This window comes from Choristoneura fumiferana, chromosome 3 (assembly GCF_025370935.1).
Source record: "Choristoneura fumiferana chromosome 3, NRCan_CFum_1, whole genome shotgun sequence".
Taxonomy (NCBI): domain Eukaryota; kingdom Metazoa; phylum Arthropoda; class Insecta; order Lepidoptera; family Tortricidae; genus Choristoneura; species Choristoneura fumiferana.
Window position 1 is genome coordinate 468,145 of NC_133474.1, and position 19,253 is coordinate 487,397.

General features: G+C 41.5%; 1 pseudogene; it reads left to right on the forward strand.

Annotated features, from left to right (window-relative positions):
• LOC141426295 (neuroligin-1-like) overlaps positions 1 to 19,253 on the forward strand; it is a 232,649-nt pseudogene that overhangs the window by 190,427 nt on the left and 22,969 nt on the right.

Sequence of the window (19,253 nt, forward strand, 5' to 3'; positions counted from 1 at the left end):
AGTCTGGCCCGAGTCGACAGTCTCAGGAACTGTTACTAACTCATATTAAAAATGAGAAACTGTATGGATGAGGGATTCAGGCGTTACTTTGCGGAAGACCATGTTTAAAATAAAATGGATAATCATGATTTTCTCCACCGCAAAGTAGTGCAGTAGCTAGTACCTCGTCACTTTAACTTCATGTTTGAAAAGCCCTACGAAATTATGTAACGACTGAAAGCGACAAGGTACCGGAATGATCACTTATTTATGACGTTGACTGTGCGTGTTTCAGTTCCCACGACTGTATTTAATGTGCTGTGGTGTTTGTCTGCAGGCCAGCGTCGCGTGATGGCGCATGGAGCGCGCATGGACGGCCTGGTGGGCAACGCTGGTGCTCGCGTCGCTGGCAGCCGCCGGCCCGCGCTACAGCTCGCGCATTGTGCACACACACGCAGGTAACACTGACAGCTGAAAACAATCACCAATCAGAACAATGAGGGCTATCGCGTATGAATTCGCCGCTAGAGGCGCTAGTGTAGCGTGAGGTCTCCGAAATGTCAAATCTCATAGTTTTTGGGTGAGCTACGCGGGTTTATTTATAATTAGAATAATTTTGTGAATATTTTGCAATATCTGAAATTAATTATGGCAAATATGCGTTCTGGGACATTGAATGTCTGTGTTTTGAGACAGTTTTGTCTTTCGGAAACCTTTGTCCTCCCTTTTTTCCGAACAAAACGGGGACTATGGAACACTGTGGCATGCTCGATATTTTTATGGTACGGTTTTAAGATGTATTAAATAAGATTTTAATCTAAACTTTGTTTTCACGCCCGTAATAACAGACTTTGAAAGCCATACTTAAAAACCTCACGCAACAGTGCGCCATCTAGTGAGACAAAAAACGATAGCCCTCATTGTAGCCGCCGCTTCGCTCCCGCCTTAGCCTTCTGAACCTAAACTATCCAAGTCGCTTCTGTCTTGAAAGGTCTTACTCGCTCGCTTCGCTCGGTGGCTGTCAGCGAGGCACCAGCTAGGGTGTACCAAAGGGAGCTCCAGGACTAAAATAAATGTAACCGATGATGTCCTTATCGTCGTATCCCCCGAAAACTGCCCCTATGATCATAAGGGCTTTTTTCTTTTATTTCATTTTTACATTCTACATTAAATTAGGCATCTTTGAGTGTAATAATTGTCTTTATAAGTTCAAAACTTTTCTTGATATTCAGTTTTATCAAAAGGCCACTATTTCCTGGCGGCAAAACTTGACGTAAATAAAAGCCACTACCGCCGTTAGGGCTTTCTTTGAGGCGCGAACCGCGCGTGTGCGGTGCGGGTGGGGGCACAAGCGCCGCTCATTCATTACTCCGCGGACTGCGATTGTGAGCACTATAGTCTTGCGTATTGGAAGTAATGTAGTTGAGAAAAGAAAAGTCATAAAGGAGTCGACAATAGGTAGTAAATTACAACATATACACATATTTTGAGATCAAGTAATAAATAATTACTTCCTTATATCTTTTTTATAATTGCTGAGCTATAATAGAACGTATTTTTAATTTACACTGTCATAATCTTCGTAAAACGCAGAACAAGGCCCTTGTGCTGATTGTAGCATTTTTCTGCGGAATCGAAAAAAAGCTAATGTATGGAAGAGAAGAAGCCATAATGGCATTTGTGTCTTTATTCTACGACAAAATAATTATTTTGCTTTAATTAATGTGTTTACGTGTTATAAAATTAGGTTTATTGGTGAATTTGAACAGTAAACGAAAGTAATTTCGGTTTTCGATGTGTTTCCATCAAATTAAAATTAAAAATAACACTTAATTTTATTTAAACTATATGAGTCCTTAAGTCCATAGAGGCTTTTTTATGATTTTTATTTTATCATTTAACAAAGATTTTACTATAAACAAGACTTTAAATTTACCTTTCTGTAGGCTGTTTTTGTATCCACAATTTATATGAAATGAAAGCAAACCTATTGAGTCTCCAATGCCGCCGGATTGTAAACAAGAGATCGAGTTTTTACCTTCAAATTAAATCAGAAGTAATTTTAGAATTCAACAATAATGTGAATTTGCCCGAGCTCGTTATAAGTATAGAAGAAACAGAACAAAACAATTTTAAGACTGAAGAGTATAATCAGCCACTATGTTTAGCGTTTGTGGACTATGAAAAAGCCTTCGATGTAATCGAGACCTGGGCTGTAATGCAGTCTCTTCAGCGGTGCCATATTGATTATAGATACATCGAGGTGTTAAAGAGTTTGTACAGCAAACGCCACTATGACGATCCGGTTGTAGGACGAGAGCACACAACCAATCCAACTGCAGCGAGGTGTGAGACAGGGAGACGTTATTTCTCCGAAACTGTTCACAAATGCGTTGAAGGAAGTTTTCAAGCTCTTGGAATAGGTTCGGCATCAATATCAACGGCGAGTACATCACCCATCTTCGTTTTGCGGATGATATAGTCATAATGGCAGAGTCGCTGGAGGAGCTCAATACTATGCTCAGTGACCTGGACAAGACTAAAATCATGTCAAATGTCCATGTCACACCCGTGCCGGTTATCGATGGTAACGATACACTAAGTTGCTGACCACTATGTTTATCTTTGACAAGTTGTCCAATTGGGTAGGTTCAACTTCGACAAAGAGATCACCCGAAGAATCCAACTCGGATGGGCAGCGTTTGGGAAACTTCGTAATATCTTCTCGTCCAATATTTCGCAGTGACTAGAGTCTTCGACCAGTGTGTGTTGCCAGTGACGACTTATGGCACTGAGACGTGGTCCTTGACTGTTGGCCTTTTAGAGAGGCTCAGAGTCACGCAACGAGCTATGGAGAGAGCTATGCTTGGAGTTTCTTTGCGCGATAGAATCCGGAATACGGAATTTCGTCCAAGAACTAAAGTCACCGACATAGCTGGAAAAATAATGCAAGTTGAAGTGGCAATGGGCGGGTCACATCGCTCAAAGAACAGATAACCGTTGGGGGAGATAAGTCCTCGAGTGGCGACCACGAACCGGAAGACGAAGCGTTGGCAGGCCTCCCATCAGGTGGATGCTAGAGTTATCGTTCATTGTGGCGTTCTAAGGGGGAGGCCTTTGTTCAACAGTGAACGTGTTCCGGCTGATGATGATGTTACTAAAGTTCGTTATCACTCATCTCAATTAGCGCAGACAAGAGGCTCATCGGCATCGCCTGCGACGCGGATTTTTGTCGTCAGAGCCTTCGTCATCGCAGAAGAGTGGCTTACCTGTCGATATTCTACAGGCTACATTTCAGAGAATGTGCTTCGGAATTGCACGACCTTATTCCACCTGCTCCTTTCTTCCACAGGTCGACCAGAAGTAGGCGGGGTCTCCACCCTTACGTTGTCAGTATTCCAAAAATCCGCACAAAGCGTTTTCGCTCTTCCTTCATCAACCGCACAGCAAAAGAGTGGAATTCCCTGCCTGCGACTGTGTTTCCTGAACACTACAATTTGGCCGCTTTCAATTCCAGGGTGAATGAGCATTTACTAGGCAAGCGTGCTCCATCGTAGGCCTCATCCTCGCTTTCCATCAGGCGTGATTGTGGCCAAACGCAAGCCTATACTGTATAAAAAAACAATGTTTTAAGATTAATACGAGAAGAACAGTGTATTGAGTTTTTTTTATGGTCCGAGAGGCGATTTAACTGTTTTTTTTTTATATTGCTACTTACACTTAATTTCTTACTTACTTTCTTTTATATTTGAGATTTAAGAAGCAATTATAGTTTTGTGATTTTCTATGTTCCTCAAGTTAATTATCTGATCTAAAGATTAACAAGAGAAGAACAGTGTTTTTATTTTTTATTAATTACCTATTATAATATTTTTTAATGCCTGAGAGGTAATTTAATTGTTTTTTTAATAGTGTTACTATTTTCTTAAAATAACTCGGATTTTATTAAAGATTTATATCTTTAATTTTTTTGTTTTTTTTAATATTCAAATTGTACATTTTCTTTAAAAACTAATTATTTTCTTGAGCGATGAAAATGGTTAACCAGCAATTTTTTAATTGAGAAATGACTTAATGGCGATTGCGACCTCAACATTTACGACGAAAAAGGCCACAACATTCCTAAGAACCAAAGTTTGGTGCTTTCGACGGTAAATACAACGGAGAATAAGGAATTAAGGGACATAACTATTTTAAATTCTATTATTATTACCAATTTTTTTTCTAAACCAACCACAGGATGTTAATACATGATACTAAAACAAAAAATATCAATATCTTTGTTATTATTTTTAATAAACACAAAAAAGCTGCTCCTGAAAAGTTGCTGTTTTGCAATTACGCCACTTTCGTGGGATACGACGTTTATGACACCTACTTTTGGTACCTCGCCAACAGCGAGCGAGCGGAGCGAGCGAGGAAGACGTTTCAGAGCAGAAACGACTCGGATAGTTGAGGTATTCTTGACCTTCGATGTTAGGTATTTTTTGTAACAGCACAGAAAATTATATATAAATGTCAATCTACCCCCGCTTGAAAAAGTCGGAATGTTGCCATTTAAAAATATATATAGCAGAAATATAGATATATAAAACGATGGTTTCGGTATTTTGATTTTCGATTTATTAACCGTCGATTATTTTATTTGTAGTGATTTCGGGACGTGTAGGTATTTTGATCTTCGGGATTGTAGTCTTCGGGTTTTAGGCTTCCGGTCAAATGTATTTTCAAGATTTCAAAATTTCGGCCATATAGGTATCCATTCGACGTTTTAATATTCGGCCTTCCGTCCATAGGTTTTGTGAAATTCGATCTTTCGTATTTCGGTATTATAATACATACCCAAACAGTTAATACCGAACTGGTATGTGTTACAACAACTAACTATCCAACAATCACTTGGTCGCCGTGCAGTAATTTTTACTGCAAACTTTTATTTATACAAATACTAGCTTTTGCCCGCGGCTTCGCCCGCGTAGAATTCGGTTATCGCGTGCTGTTCCCTCGGGAACTGTGCATTTTTTCGGAATAGAAAGTAGCCTATGTCACTTTCTGGCCCATAAACTATTTCTATGCCAAAAATCACGTCGATATGTCGCTTTGTTTCGACGTGAAAGACGGACAAACATACATACAAACACTTTCGCATTTATAATATTAGTATGGATGTAATTACAACAACTAATAATGTGGACGGTAAATATTTTAATTTCATGTCAACCTAACAACAAAGTTGTTGTCAATCTCGCGGCATCGACCATAAAATCAGTGGCGGATTTATGTTTTTAGAGTGTAGGCCACTTTATATCCGCCGCCCTATGTAACTTTCAAAAAAATAAAAAAAAAAAGATTTCAAAAAAATCTGCCGCCCTAGGCCGCGGCCTATACGGCCTATTTATAAATCCAGGACTGCATAAAATTGAATTTTCCATATATAATTAATGGTTAACAAAATTTTACGGTTATATTTGCACGTGCGAAGCTTACTCTAGTACCTAACTTAAACCCCGGTGTTTGTTACTATAACCACTTTAGTCTGTCGAAAGTTAAAGTCTATATCTAATTATACCTCACGCGCCAGCTAACGATACAAAAATATTTTCAATAGTTCATTTTTTTTAATGTAAAATCCAACCAATTTTTGTTCAGTTCCATCCGTGGGTCATTATTAAGGTTTATCAAGGCAACCTGACTAGTGACACGTATGCCCTATTTAAATAATTACATCCATAAAGCGTTACATAAAGTAAAGTTGAAATGATTATTAATATTAATGAACGTGCAGCGTAAATACGTATCACCAACGTGTTCAGTAAAACAGGATTTGCAACTGATTAACATAATACATAATTTATTTTATACATTAAATTGTTACTGTGTTATGTTATGAAAACCAACTGTTGTTGTAAAAAGTTCGAAACATGTTCCGAAATCAACACAACAAAGAGCTTCTCAATCCAGTTAAACAAATTAAAATTGAACAACAAAACAAACACGAAATAGTAACAAAAATAGCGAGCAGAGCGAGCATTTTTAATCTAAAAAAGGCTAAAGAGCGCAAAATCAAACGCGTTGCTCAAGCAGAATATAAAACATTTTTGTCTAGCGCTTCTCTACGAAACATTTCTCGTAAAATTTTCATTACAGCGTGCGTCGGTGGGGCGCAACGCATACATAAATTACATCCGGCCGGGCTCCGAAATCCGTTCATGAAGTAATTAAATCATTAATATTTAAATTACGCTTAGGCTGTAGTTCGCATGCATTTACATTTGTTTGATAGACAGGTAGCCAACTAAGCCCGGGAGCAGGCAATCCAATCAGAGGGAAAACCCTGAGATCCTGCGGCCAAATGGCGTCGTTACGTTTTGTATTAAGCGACCCGGGGTCAAATTGATTACGCTTGCGGATTGTAGTTCAGATAGGACTGACTGTTAAACCTTTAAAACCTCTCCAAATTTGTTTAAACGTTTATAACTGAGCGTTTGCTCGAGTTAATTCCGGAGGCGCCTAATTTGAAATACAATTTCAGTGTAAAATTGGTAACTTTGAAGTATTCAGCTAAGAGATATCTCGAATTGAAGTGATTATATACGGAAGAAGGGGGCATTTAGCCGAGTAATTTAATTTTAGCGGCGTTCAGGACCTTTCTTTGGCTATATGGAGCAGCGGCGTTTGTTTTCACGACAACCCATGAATGTAATGTTAGAACGTTGCAAGACTTGTCATTATTTGCTCAAATTTTGGTAAAGGTTTCATTTTGACTAAGTTAAACTGGTGTGAAGTAAATGCGTCATTGATATTTATCAATGCGAGTAAATAAAATAATCACTAACAATATTTCTGAAACACTCATTTTTAGACGACCAGATGGCCTAGTGGTTAGAGAACCTGACTACGAAGCTTGAGGTCCCGGGTTCGATTCCCGTGTCGGGGCAGATATTTGTATGAAAAATACGAATGTTTGTTCTCGGGTCTTGGTTTTAATATGTATTTAAGTATGTATCTATATCTATATAATTATATTTATCCGTTGCTTAGTACCCATAACACAAGCTTTGCTAAGCTTACTTTGGGACTAGGTCAATTGGTGTGAATTGTCCCGTGATATTTATTTATTTATTATTTTACTCATAGTCAAAATACCATAAACGAGACTTATCACGCTATTTTTACACGAGTAATAATATATTTACCTCGACGTTTCGGAAACGTTTCAGTTGCCATGGTCACGAGTAGACTGAAGTGTGGGGTGTCAAGTCTGCCTAGCAGCGCGAGTTCTTCGAACTACCCGCACTTGATCACTAATAGTACCGGCATTCGTATCACGAACTACCCGCACTTGGTCACTTTTATTAGTCACCCTATCACACCGACACACAACACTAACAACGTCCGATCGTCCCTCCGAACATTCATCCCGACGCCGACACTTATTAATAACAGGATTCCACGAAGATGAAAGCTTACACCCATCGTCTCGGTTGAAATTCTTATGCTTTTTTATTTCAACTGCTTCACGTACCATTCTTGAGTAAAAATGACGTTCCGTGGACAGAATTTTGGGATTGTGAAGCTCAATCCAGTGGTTTGGTCCTGACTCCAACAATCGCTATGCTCGTCTATGGCTGACTTGTTTACCTGGCGATTTTTAACAGCATTTTGACTATGAGTGAGAATCACGAAAGTTTAAAACGTTATATTTCTGAAACACTATAATTCATTAACCAAAAAACATAACGACGACGAATTGTACTGTTTTGCTTGGAAATGCATCTGGTAATCATTATAAAATTAAAATGTGGTTACAATTTTGGTGAAGATGTTCTTCATCTTACGGCAAGCAGCTCCGGCGATGAAATGGCATTAGATAAAAGTGATGAAGATAAAGCAATGATGTTTGTATATATAAAAATAATCCATACTAAATAACGCATGGTGTACACAAAACAAATAAAAAAATCATCAAACAATCTGACAGTATAACTCGTATATGAAAGCAAAGAAAATGTATCTCTTGATTAACCAGAAGCATAAAGTACCTAAGGTCAGAGACCTGGAGGTCCCAGACCTCCAAGCAGGTATTCGAAATGTGTCTAGACTTTGGAGACACCGCTCCATATTACATACAATACATAGGTAAACTCGGTTTGTCTGCATAAGTAGGTAGAAATAATCTTTGGAACTACTGAATTGTTTCTATAATTAATTCACTTAAGAAATCTGAGTACACTATCCTTGATAGATTGCATAGTTTGTTATTAACAAGTTATTATTTTTTGTATAATTAGTATTTTTGTATTTGTATTTTTTTACTCCAAATTTGTTACTTTTACGGTCATCCCGTGAAATCCAACGAAAATACAAACTGAAACATGGATGTATGCATAGATGCTCGATGAGAGCTAAACATAGATGTCGCTAGTGTCGCTGCTTAAGTGGCTAAAAAAGGAAAAAAGCAGGCTAAAATGTGTGGTGCATGGGAGAAATTTGTGTCTAAACTCCTGTCCAGTGGTGGTGGGATATGGCACGCAACACGGAATGCTGAGGACCTGGGTTCGATTCCCAGCGCTGGTCTCTCTTTCTGGGTTTTTTCTGTGCATGCATGTTTCAGTTTTTATTTTCGTATTAGACAGACTTTTATTGTATTCACCGGCATCGTCCTCACCAGCCGGGAGACGTCCACTGATTAAGAGCTTTACATTTTATATTCCATAAAACTCATAACGTAACCTGACCAACAAAAAGTTGGAAAACCCACAACTTTGTCACTTCGGCTGAACCGATTTTGATGAAACATGTCTAAGAACCATTGCTAGAAAACCTGCTTTCAAATAAAAAACCGCATTCTAATCGGTCCACCCGTTTAAGAGCTGCGGTGCCACAAACAGACACATAGACAGACAGACATACACACATAGCGGTCAAACACAACACCGCTCTTTTTGCGTCGGGAGTTTTAAAACAGGCTGCAAAGACTCTTTCACCACAGCCTGTTCCTTTGACGGGGTCAAACTTGTCTACATCTCCACTGTTCTTCCAGGAGCTATCCGCGGCATCATAGTGGAGCCGGCGTCCCGGCGCCTGGAGCCCGTGGAGGTGTTCCGCGGGGTGCCGTACGCGGGGGCGCCGCAGCGGCTGGCGCCCCGCCGCCGGCGCCCGCGTGGTCCGGCACCCGCCTCGCCGACGCCTACGCGCCAGTCTGCCCGCAGCGATACCCAGACATATCCAACAAGTATGTATCTCTGTCTGGCTATCTGTCTGTCTGTTACCTCTATATGCTTAAACCCCTCTTCATCATCTGCCGGAAGACGTCCACTGCGGAACAAAGTCTCTCCCCCTTAAATGCCACAGTGAATGACAACTTGCATCCACCGGTTGCCCTCAACTCTCAACGCACCGCACGCGTAGACGAAATTTGCCATGGAAATTGCTTGAGACCCTGAAAAGGATATAGGATAGTTTTTATCCGGGATAAATTCATGCGGGATAGCGATAAACGAATTCTTCCCAGACAGAGTCGTGGCAGCCAGCTAATAGGTAATGAAGCAAGAACCCGCCAGTGCCAGATCTTCATCACGTTAGAAAGGCTGAAAGTTTCTCTGTTAGTTCTAATACAGGTAAGAAAAATCCCTAACTATTAGGGTTTGATCATGTTTGTTTTGACAGATAAAAGATGTGGAACCGTGAAATTGTGAAGTAACCGAGTTCCAAATATAGTCAAATGTCAGTTCAACGAATCATTGTAGAAAATACGCAAAGCGACAGTAGCTTCCTAAAAACCACACCTAAAATAGACTCGTGTAACAAAACCACCGCTTTGAACTAATAAATTAAGTGAACCACGGAAAGTAGTTTCGTCTGAGCGGCCAATTTTCGAGTTACAAGGACGATATATTAAATCATGTGAACTTTGTAGACGCATTCAGCCTAACAACATGGTCGGAGCCTATTAAAAGTTCTTGGCCAAACTTTAACAAACAGCAGACTTGGGGAACCATAATTCTAATAGTTCCAATGACTTTGGTAAATAGGCGTGAATGCCGATCCAAGTTTTTATGAATAACTTTAGCTTTCGATCTCCCTGCTCCACCACTATTGGGTTCCATTACCTTGCGTGACAAATATTTGTGATATCGTCTCCATTTATTATATGTCAAATAAAATAACAGAAACTCAACAAAAAGTTGTTGAACAAGCTCCTAAGCTCAAAATTTGTCAGAGAGCCATGAAGCGTAATATTGTATGCGTTTGATTGGGGACGAAGACCATCAAACTCAAGTAGGACTTAACGAGACATATTTGCCGAATTCTTCTGGATCTCTGGACAAAAATACCAATCAAGTCTCATGGGATGAGCACCTGGACTGGTCCAATCAAAAAGTCCAGACAGCTCAAAAATGGAGACGGCGGGACAATTTATTAAAATGTTCCTAATGCACTCCATTTAGATGGTTGGCGGTCCTCTACTGTGCGTTTTTCCAGAAATTTCCTGCCTCGCACAGCAAAACTCTGGAATAAACTATCGCCTGCGGTATTCCCGGACCGATATGACCTTCAAGTTTTTGAGAATAGAGCGTACTCCTACCTTTAAGGCCGGCAACGCTGGTGTTGCAGGTGTCCATGGGCGACGGTAATCGCTTACCATCAGGCGATCCTCCTGCTCGTTTGCCCCCTATACCATAAAAAAACGGAATGCGAATTACATTTCTCTCTTCATTGGCTACGTACGTACATATATACTATCTGTTCAAAGTAGTAAAGAGACGGCAGGCTCAAACCGCATGGTTAGCCGCATAATGCGTACATGGCCATTAATGACATAGAATGAGTGAGTGAATGGAATAGCATGAGTGATCAGAAAGTAGTCAATGGACGCTTCTTCTTCTTTGTACGTGCTGAAATAAGTATTTATTGTTACCAGGAGTGCAGCGCTCACAAAGATGCCGCTGGCCACCTACAACGACCTTCGAGCCACGATCCCGCTCCTCGCCAACCAGAGCGAAGACTGCCTCTTTCTCAACATCTATGTACCCGGTAGCGGTGAGTACTAACACCAGGAGGTTATCGCATCTCTCGCTCGCACACATCAATAAGCCGTGCGAAGTGCGAGTGAGAGATCCGATAACCTCCCAAGCACGAGCGAAAATCTCTAAATCGAAAAATGGTTTTAGCAATGATGTTTTGCTTAGTGTTGGACTGGGTCGATTACCGACAAATTGTTTCTTGATTTTTATTATTAATTGTATTTGTAAGGTGCGCGTGGCGTTGAGGCGCCATACGCGGTGGTGGTGTGGGTGGGCGCGCCGGCGCACGAGTGGGGCTCGCCCAACGCGCAGGACGGCGCCGTGCTGGCTGCGCGCGCGCATCTGCTCGTCGTCACGCTCAACTATAGGATAGGGTTATTAGGTGAGCCATCATATCATCCGTTGGACATCTAGACTAGTTGCTTCGGTTGGAAGCGGCCTGCGCATCCATCGTAAATTGCGGCCTTGACCAGGTCATCCGTCCATCTCATTGAGAGAGAGAGAGAGAGAGAAACATTTATTTACACACACTCGATACACATAAATACATTACATGGAAAGAATACAAATAACATCAACACATATTTCATAACATATTTCTTCGCAACACATCCTTGCACATTATTGGTGGAAACGCTGCTTTACATACTTCGAATTCACAATAATAATAATAATATTTATTTATTTCTTCACCACCGGTTACAACTAAACATCAGTATTGAACTTAGTTACAATTACAGTCAGACCCGTGTGGCAGAGACTGGTGCCCGAACTAGGAAAGACCTGTCACCAGGTCATCAGGTCTCCGACCCCCAGATGTCTAAAAATAATCTAGGAGTGTGCGTGCGTGCGTGCGTGCGTGCGTGCGTGTGTGTGTGTGTGTGTGTGTGTGTGTGTGTGTGTGTGTATCCACTATCGGGAACCTAACATTGTGATCTTCCATACTTCACTTTCATTACTTCTCTATGCGATATGGGGTAGGTTTAGGGTAGAAAGAGAGTGAATGCGCTCGCGCTCGTCCGGGTGTTAGTAATCAAGTTGTCTCCCCAGGTTATTTAACGAGTGGAGCTTCGGACGAGGTCCACCAGGCGGGCGGCGCGGCGCTGCTGGACGTGGCCGCGGCGCTGCGGTGGGTCAGACGCAACGTGGCCGCCTTCGGGGGGGACCCGCGCCGGGTCACGCTCGCCGGACACGCGGCGGGCGCGGCCCTCGCTAATGCGCTGCTTATGCTGCCCGACACTAAAGGTAAAGTTGAGACAAGGAAAAAAAGGTCTAGTAGCTTAGAACTCCGTTAAGTAAGTTACTTAAATAAACTTAGCAGTCAAGTCCCATTCGAAGTTGTGACGGTCAATAATCACAAGTAATGGGTCTGGTTACCAGTGAAGGATTTCGACTTTTTAATTAATTTTAACAACCCTTTTAGTGTCAATGAGTAATGAGCAAATACACATTCACACTTTTCGCATTTATAGATAACCTAACACTCGCAGTGAAAGTAAAAATTGAAATATATATTGCTATGTAAAAATAAATCTACCACCGGTTTAGAAAAACTCTGTTCAGAAGAATTCGGCAAGAAACACAACAAGATATAGGTACAGTACATTGCAAATGCTATGCTATGCTATGTTTTTTTTTGGCGTTAAATAAATGTATTTTCTTTCTTTCTTTCATTCTTTCAAATTTAATTTCCTACTTATGCACTGTATGTTTAGTTAGTTGTGATCAGTATCACGGTCCTATAAATTATTTTTATCGGACCTTCCTCGGTTAATTGCCGTTCACTTTGCTAATGATTATTACAAGCGCTCGTTATTTATGATGCGTTCATTATCATTTTTCACTTCGGAATGGAAATGTAATATTCTTCTAGAAATTTCCAATGAATGATGAGATAATGAGCTGGTTTCTGGCGTTGGAAGTTAGCCAGCGGTGAGGTGTTTTAGTTAGGCCTATAGGAAATGTGATCCTCTGGTGTTGCAGAGACCATGGTGGAAGAGTTCACACCATCAGGAGACACAATAGCTCGTTAGCCAACTTGTGATATATTTCTTATGACATCACACACACAAACATCACGCCTTTATTCCCAAAATGGGGTTGGCAGAGCACACGAAACGTTACCGCTTCGGAGCCACTTTTAGCAATTTTAGGTTTTAAGTTTGACAAAAACGGTACAATAGTGACAGGTTGCTAGCCTGTCGCCTACGGTATACCTTAACCTATATCCTCAGTCACCTTTTACGACATCCACGGAAGAAATGGAGAGATACTACAATGACATACTACAAGAAAATTACATTTTCGACGCCTTTGATAGTAAAATCTTTCGATCGCTTGCACACGTCAGAAATAGCGAGTAGTGCCATTTAATTCAGATGTTCGGGACATTGTTTGGAAACCCTGTAGACCAGTTGCTACGAGGTGATAGCTCATACCAACTGGCGCCTTTGATTTTTTTTTCACCCGTTGCATGCTGCAGTAGTCGCGACGCCATATTGTCTGCGAGAAAAAGAAGAAATAGAAAGCTACGTGACCGGTTTAAAATGTTAGATTCTTTTGAACAAACGTCCTGCTCATAATGAAAGTCATGATTTGTTATCCAGGTTTAATATCCCGCGTGCTTCTGCTGAGCGGCTCAGCGCTGAGCCCATCGGCGTTGGCGCCGGACGCGTCACTTGCGCGCGAGCACACGGCACAGGCGCTGCGGTGTACCCCGGACGAGGCCGCCGAGGACCACTGGTGAGGTTATGCTAAGATCATCATCAGGCTATATCAGTCTACTAATGGACACCCGCAAAAGCATGATGCCTCGTTGGTATGTTAAAATTCAATCCGCACTGGGCTCGGGTAAAATTTTTGCGGCATTTCTTTTGTCAATGTGTTTTGGCAGGTATTATTAAAAGAGGTGATGCTCAGGTATACAATTTTATGCTGAATTTAGCGTGATCAAAATTCTTGTGACTTGTCTTTCCGTTGTGCTAAAGCCGCATTCACGCGACGCATCAGAACGGTATCGGTTTCATACATTTTATATGGTTGCGTTCACATTTATCTGATGCAGTGTGTTGTGACGGCTTGTGTTGTGTCGCATCAAATCTGTAGACAGAGAGACAGAGAGCATCACAACACAACACGACAGATAAAATGTGAATGCGGCAATAAACGTGGGGTCCTAATGACGTTTACCGAGCGGTCAAAACGCTCGGATATTCGTCAAACAGCGTGATAACTATGGCCCTTAAAATACACTTATGTTTACTCGTATAGTATACTACTAACCCGGTGTTCCCTCCAGGTTGGTAGCTTGCATTCGCGCGCGGCCCCTAGCGGCCCTCCTAGCAGTGGAAGCCCCCGCGCGCGCTTCCTGGCGGGCTGGGCCCCCTCCGTGCCGTTCCCGAAGGAGGCCCCCCCGGCGCAGGCCCCCACGCGCGCGCTGCACGCCAGCGAGGCGTTCCTCGACTGCGCGCTGGCCGTGGTCGTGGCCACGACGGAGAGCTATCAGTTCTTCAGTGAAGAAGACATTAGGCACGGCTTTGAGGAAGATCACAGGTGATTTTACTAAACTTTGAGTTACAAAATGTGCACTTTTAGCAATTTACTTTTGATATTTCTTCGCTTAAATGAATTTTGACATTGGTCAATAAGTACCTGCCGATCATGGTGACGTGTAGTAAAAGGGTAAATTTTTAGAGCTCCGTACCAAAGTATTACTAAGACTCCAATTTCCGTCTGTCTGTTTGTCACCAGGCTGTATCTCATGAACCGGTGTACTCTCAGATTGATCGCTTATATCTTAGTTCTAGATTGTAGTGATGCGAATGTCAATAAGTAGTGGTGATCACGTTGTATCAGGTTATAAGACACCACAGATCAAAAATCTTACGTAATTTTTTCCGCGCGTCTCTACTCTCTTTAGAGGATTTTCTTGACTTTTGTCAAATTAATGGTCTGTTTCGTACTTATTTAAGTTATTAACAACGTTTGTCGAGACTATTCCTTGTCATTTTGTGTAAGATATCGTACCTGTATGAGCTTGGGAGTTAGTTAAGCTTAATTCTAATCGCACCGTTCTCTTCAGAAACCGCATCCTCCGCACTTACGTCCGCAACGTGTACCGCTACCATCGCAACGAGATGTTCGCCGCCATCCGCAACGAGTACACGGACTGGGAGAAGCCCATCCAGCACCCCATCAACATCCGCGACGCCACGCTCGAGGCGCTGAGCGACGCGGCCGTCGCTGCGCCCGCGCTAAGACTCGCGCAGCTCCACGCGAGGCGAGGCGCGAGGACCTTCTTTGCTCATTTCACGCATCAGAGCAAAGATGCTGACTATCCACAGGTAACAAGACAAAAAATAGTAGATTGATAACCAAGGGTGGAAAGTGACCCATTTCACCCGAGATTTTTCTGGCGCTCGAACAAAAATAAAACAATAGAAATTTAAAAATATTCTTTTTTTTTTCCCAGCGCCTCGGAAGCATATCGAGTGAAACTCTACCCTACTTCTTAGGCCTCCCCCTTGTAGGGGGGATGCCATACGCCCCCCGGAACTACTCCCGTGGTGACGTGGCGGTCTCAGAATCTGCTGTGGCTCTGTTAGCCGCTTTTGCGAAGACGGGAGACCCTACGCCAAGAGCTGAGGAGCATCATGGAGAAAGCACTTCAACTTGGCCGAGATATGAGCTGAATTCGCAACAGTATCTAAGCATAAGTGAGTTGGAATTTCGATCAAATCATTCACATTTACAAAACCAGCCAAGCACTTCGATTCCTGATTCCTTCGACCCCCCACGCAAAAAGAGGGGTGTTATAAGTTTGACCGCTATGTGTGTGTCTGTGGTACCGTAGCTCTTAAATGGGTGGATCAATTTGAATGCGGTTTCTTTTATTTGAAAGCAGGTTTTTTAGCAGTGGTTCTTAGACATGTTTCATCAAAATGGGTTCAGCCGTTTTTGAGATATTGAACTTTGAAGACAAAGTCGAGGGGTTTTTCGTACTATCAATCAACTTAATTCCGAGGTCATAATAAAAACCTCGTCGTAGCAAACAGTTTTATTGGTCTATCTATACCGATGCATATCGAATGACGTAAAATATCACAATGACATGATTTTGTGGTAACTTAGGAATCAAAATGTTAGTACACTCTGAACTTACAATATTCTGTGGTAGCCTAGTAATCGAATTGGTATTACTTTGTACTGTTCATCTTCTCAGGCACAAAACTCCGCGTCAAAAGCCACTACCGCGGCCACAAGATGGCGCTGTGGCTCCACTTGATACCCCAGCTTCACCGGCCGGGCGCTGCTCCCCGACATCACCAATTCCGCTCCATACACCCTGACATGTTCGCAGGTGAGTCGACTGCTGCTACGTGATAGGTAAATAGGTGGCAACGACAATACGGTACACATTTGTAAGTCAATCTGGCATCCAAAACCTGGTCAGCGATTCATAGCACTCCCTGCTCCTCCGGTAGTTGGAGCTAGGGAATGGACACAATCAGACTGTTTCTGTTACTATGAGACGCTTGGCAGGTAGCAGCTTGTGATTGCAGTATAGCCTACAGTGACGGAATGAGGAAGAATGAATGTGGAAGGAGAGATGACGCTGCCTACTTCTGGATTTTGCTGGAACTGCTATTTTCGTCGAGGCACTGTATGAAACAAAAAAAAAATCTAGAAAAAAGATTGTTAGTTTATTGATATCACTTGATACACACCTCATCCCAGAAACGCAGTGTTTGAATCAATCAATTACATTTCTATTCCGCGAAAACCCAAACAACTTGTCTTCTCGTTACATTAACCAGAACAATCGGCCTCGCCACTACATTCTATCTATCGACTTACCCTTCTGACCTTGGCGTCACTTAATCGCTTGCAGGCTCTAATGACGGCTTGTGTTTTCCTCGACTGCAGGGGGATTTTTCCTGTCCATCTAATTGATTGATTTTCGCTCGGTTGATCCGCCGTTAATTAATTTTAAGGCTCACTGATTTGTTGGGATAACAAATTATTACGAGATTAAGTTTATTGGCAGTTAAATGGGCATGCGGTTCTCCATGGGCGGAAAAACACGCCTATAACACCAAATGGAACTACTAAAAAGATCACTTAAACTAAGAAAGGAGAACCATCGAGGTGGTGTTGGTGGAATTATTTTTACATGGAGTAGTACGGTGATAGAATTTAGCAGCTAGAACAAGGGAAAAGAGTTCAAAAAAAGGACACGCCCCATTGTAGATCCTGTAACATACGTAAACAGAGATGGTGTGCCTATGAACAGCTATATAGAGGATCAGATTTAACAGATACTACGGGGTCAACAATAAATTGTAGGCTATCAAATGGTAGGAGCTAGTATTGGGGGCGTGCGTCTACTTGTGAGAGGAATACTCCATAGGAGGTCGAACCTGAGTCGTAGCTGTATGCTGTGGCTTTGCTTTATATCTTTGTCTTTGCTTAAAACTCCTATCTTACCCCTAGCCATGATTTTTCTTCAGGTTACTGTGAATTGCAATTATATTTACACAAACAAGGTTACAGTGAAAATTTGCTGTACTGTTTGGGCGGTTGTAGACGTCCGTTGTTTCCAACACGGACCGTTTTATTTTCCAGACTTGCGGTGTTGTATGGCTAAGTCGCCGGACAAGTGTCCGGTTCATGTACACACATTCATTGTAAGCCATACATACCGTAACTCCGGCAAAAAAAGCAGTTAGTTGTCCGGTGAAAACAACGGACGTCTACAAGCGGCCTTTGAGTTTTGTATCGGCTGCATTATTGGACATCTCTTAGTTCTCCGTTATAATTTCGTTTTCTGTCCTAATCTCATCAATTTGACCATCTTAATCATGGTTTAAACGAATGCTGATTCTAAAAGCCATCTCTTTGATATTCCTAATATTGTTTGGGATAATATGTCTGCTTTTCAAAATTTGACAGCCTACCTCGAACATAGCGTTAACCCGTTTCCCAGAGTATTCAAAATATTCATAGTTTTTAATCAAGCAAAGATTCTGATATCATTCAATTTCCTGAGGGACGCGATATTGTTTGGGCTAAACGGAGCATCGCATTTGCATATATTCATCAAGCCGCCATTGACCCTCTGCCCGCTAAATTGAGTACCTACACTCTGAAAAGGTCAGTTCCACTCAAATCGAACGAGTATAATAAATTCAATTCGCAAAAGGCAGACGCGTGTTAAGTGACACTGGCTGAGAGAACTAGCAAAATGCAGTTCGTCTTCGAATCGAAAATAAAAAAATTGAAAAAGAAATGTGTAGTACGGGAGTGCACCGATAGATGGCACTGTTCCCTAATTAAACTCACTAACGATGTGTAAACTTAGAATTGTGATTACCGCGGCTTACTTAACGTTTGTTGTCTTTTGTTAGGGACAACATTATACTTGGTTGCACAGAGTACTTTATAGCATTATACTTGGTTGGCTGCATTCAAGTCATTGAACACTTTCCAATATAGTTCTGAATCATAGTACGACTCTGATCGCAGTACGGTGTCTCGCTCGAAACGCCTGCTGTTCTCCGAGTGTATACCCTAGAACAAGCCTAGAACCACTCAGTTGTAATTGAGTTTGCCTAATAAACCGTGTGATTATTATTAAGTCGTTTCCGTCGCATCGTCAACCCCGCTACAAATGTATTTTTAGACAATACAAGTTTTTTGTTAACCGTACTTTGTATGCCTGAATGAATAAGGTAGGTACTAAATTTAAAATGAATCCAACTAGAGCCCGATTGTCTTGCAGAACTTAACGAACAGCCACGAATAATAATTTGGAACCCAATCAAGATTGGATATTAATATAATTGGATTGGATTGGATATAATGACCGTTTACCTTTACTTGCCCGAATTTCATTTGCCCGAATTTCACTTGCCATACCAACGTTTGCCATAAAATTTATAGAACCGTACTCTTTTCAGGATTTTTTAAAATATCATCATATAGAATGCAGTAGGTTAGGTTTGGTTAGTTTAATATCCACTCTAAAGAAATTACTGTTTCAGAAATAAAGTACTTTATGGCAAATGAAAATTCCGAAATTATAAGAACCAATTATCTTGTATGACAATTCTTACAAAATTGCCGAAATTTAAAAAAAATGCTTTTCTGCCAAGTTTCTTGTGGCGCATTATTTTTGAAAGCGCTGTTATTATAAAAAGTGACGTATTATAAGAGAATTCTTTACGAGAATATTTTGACCCCAAGCAG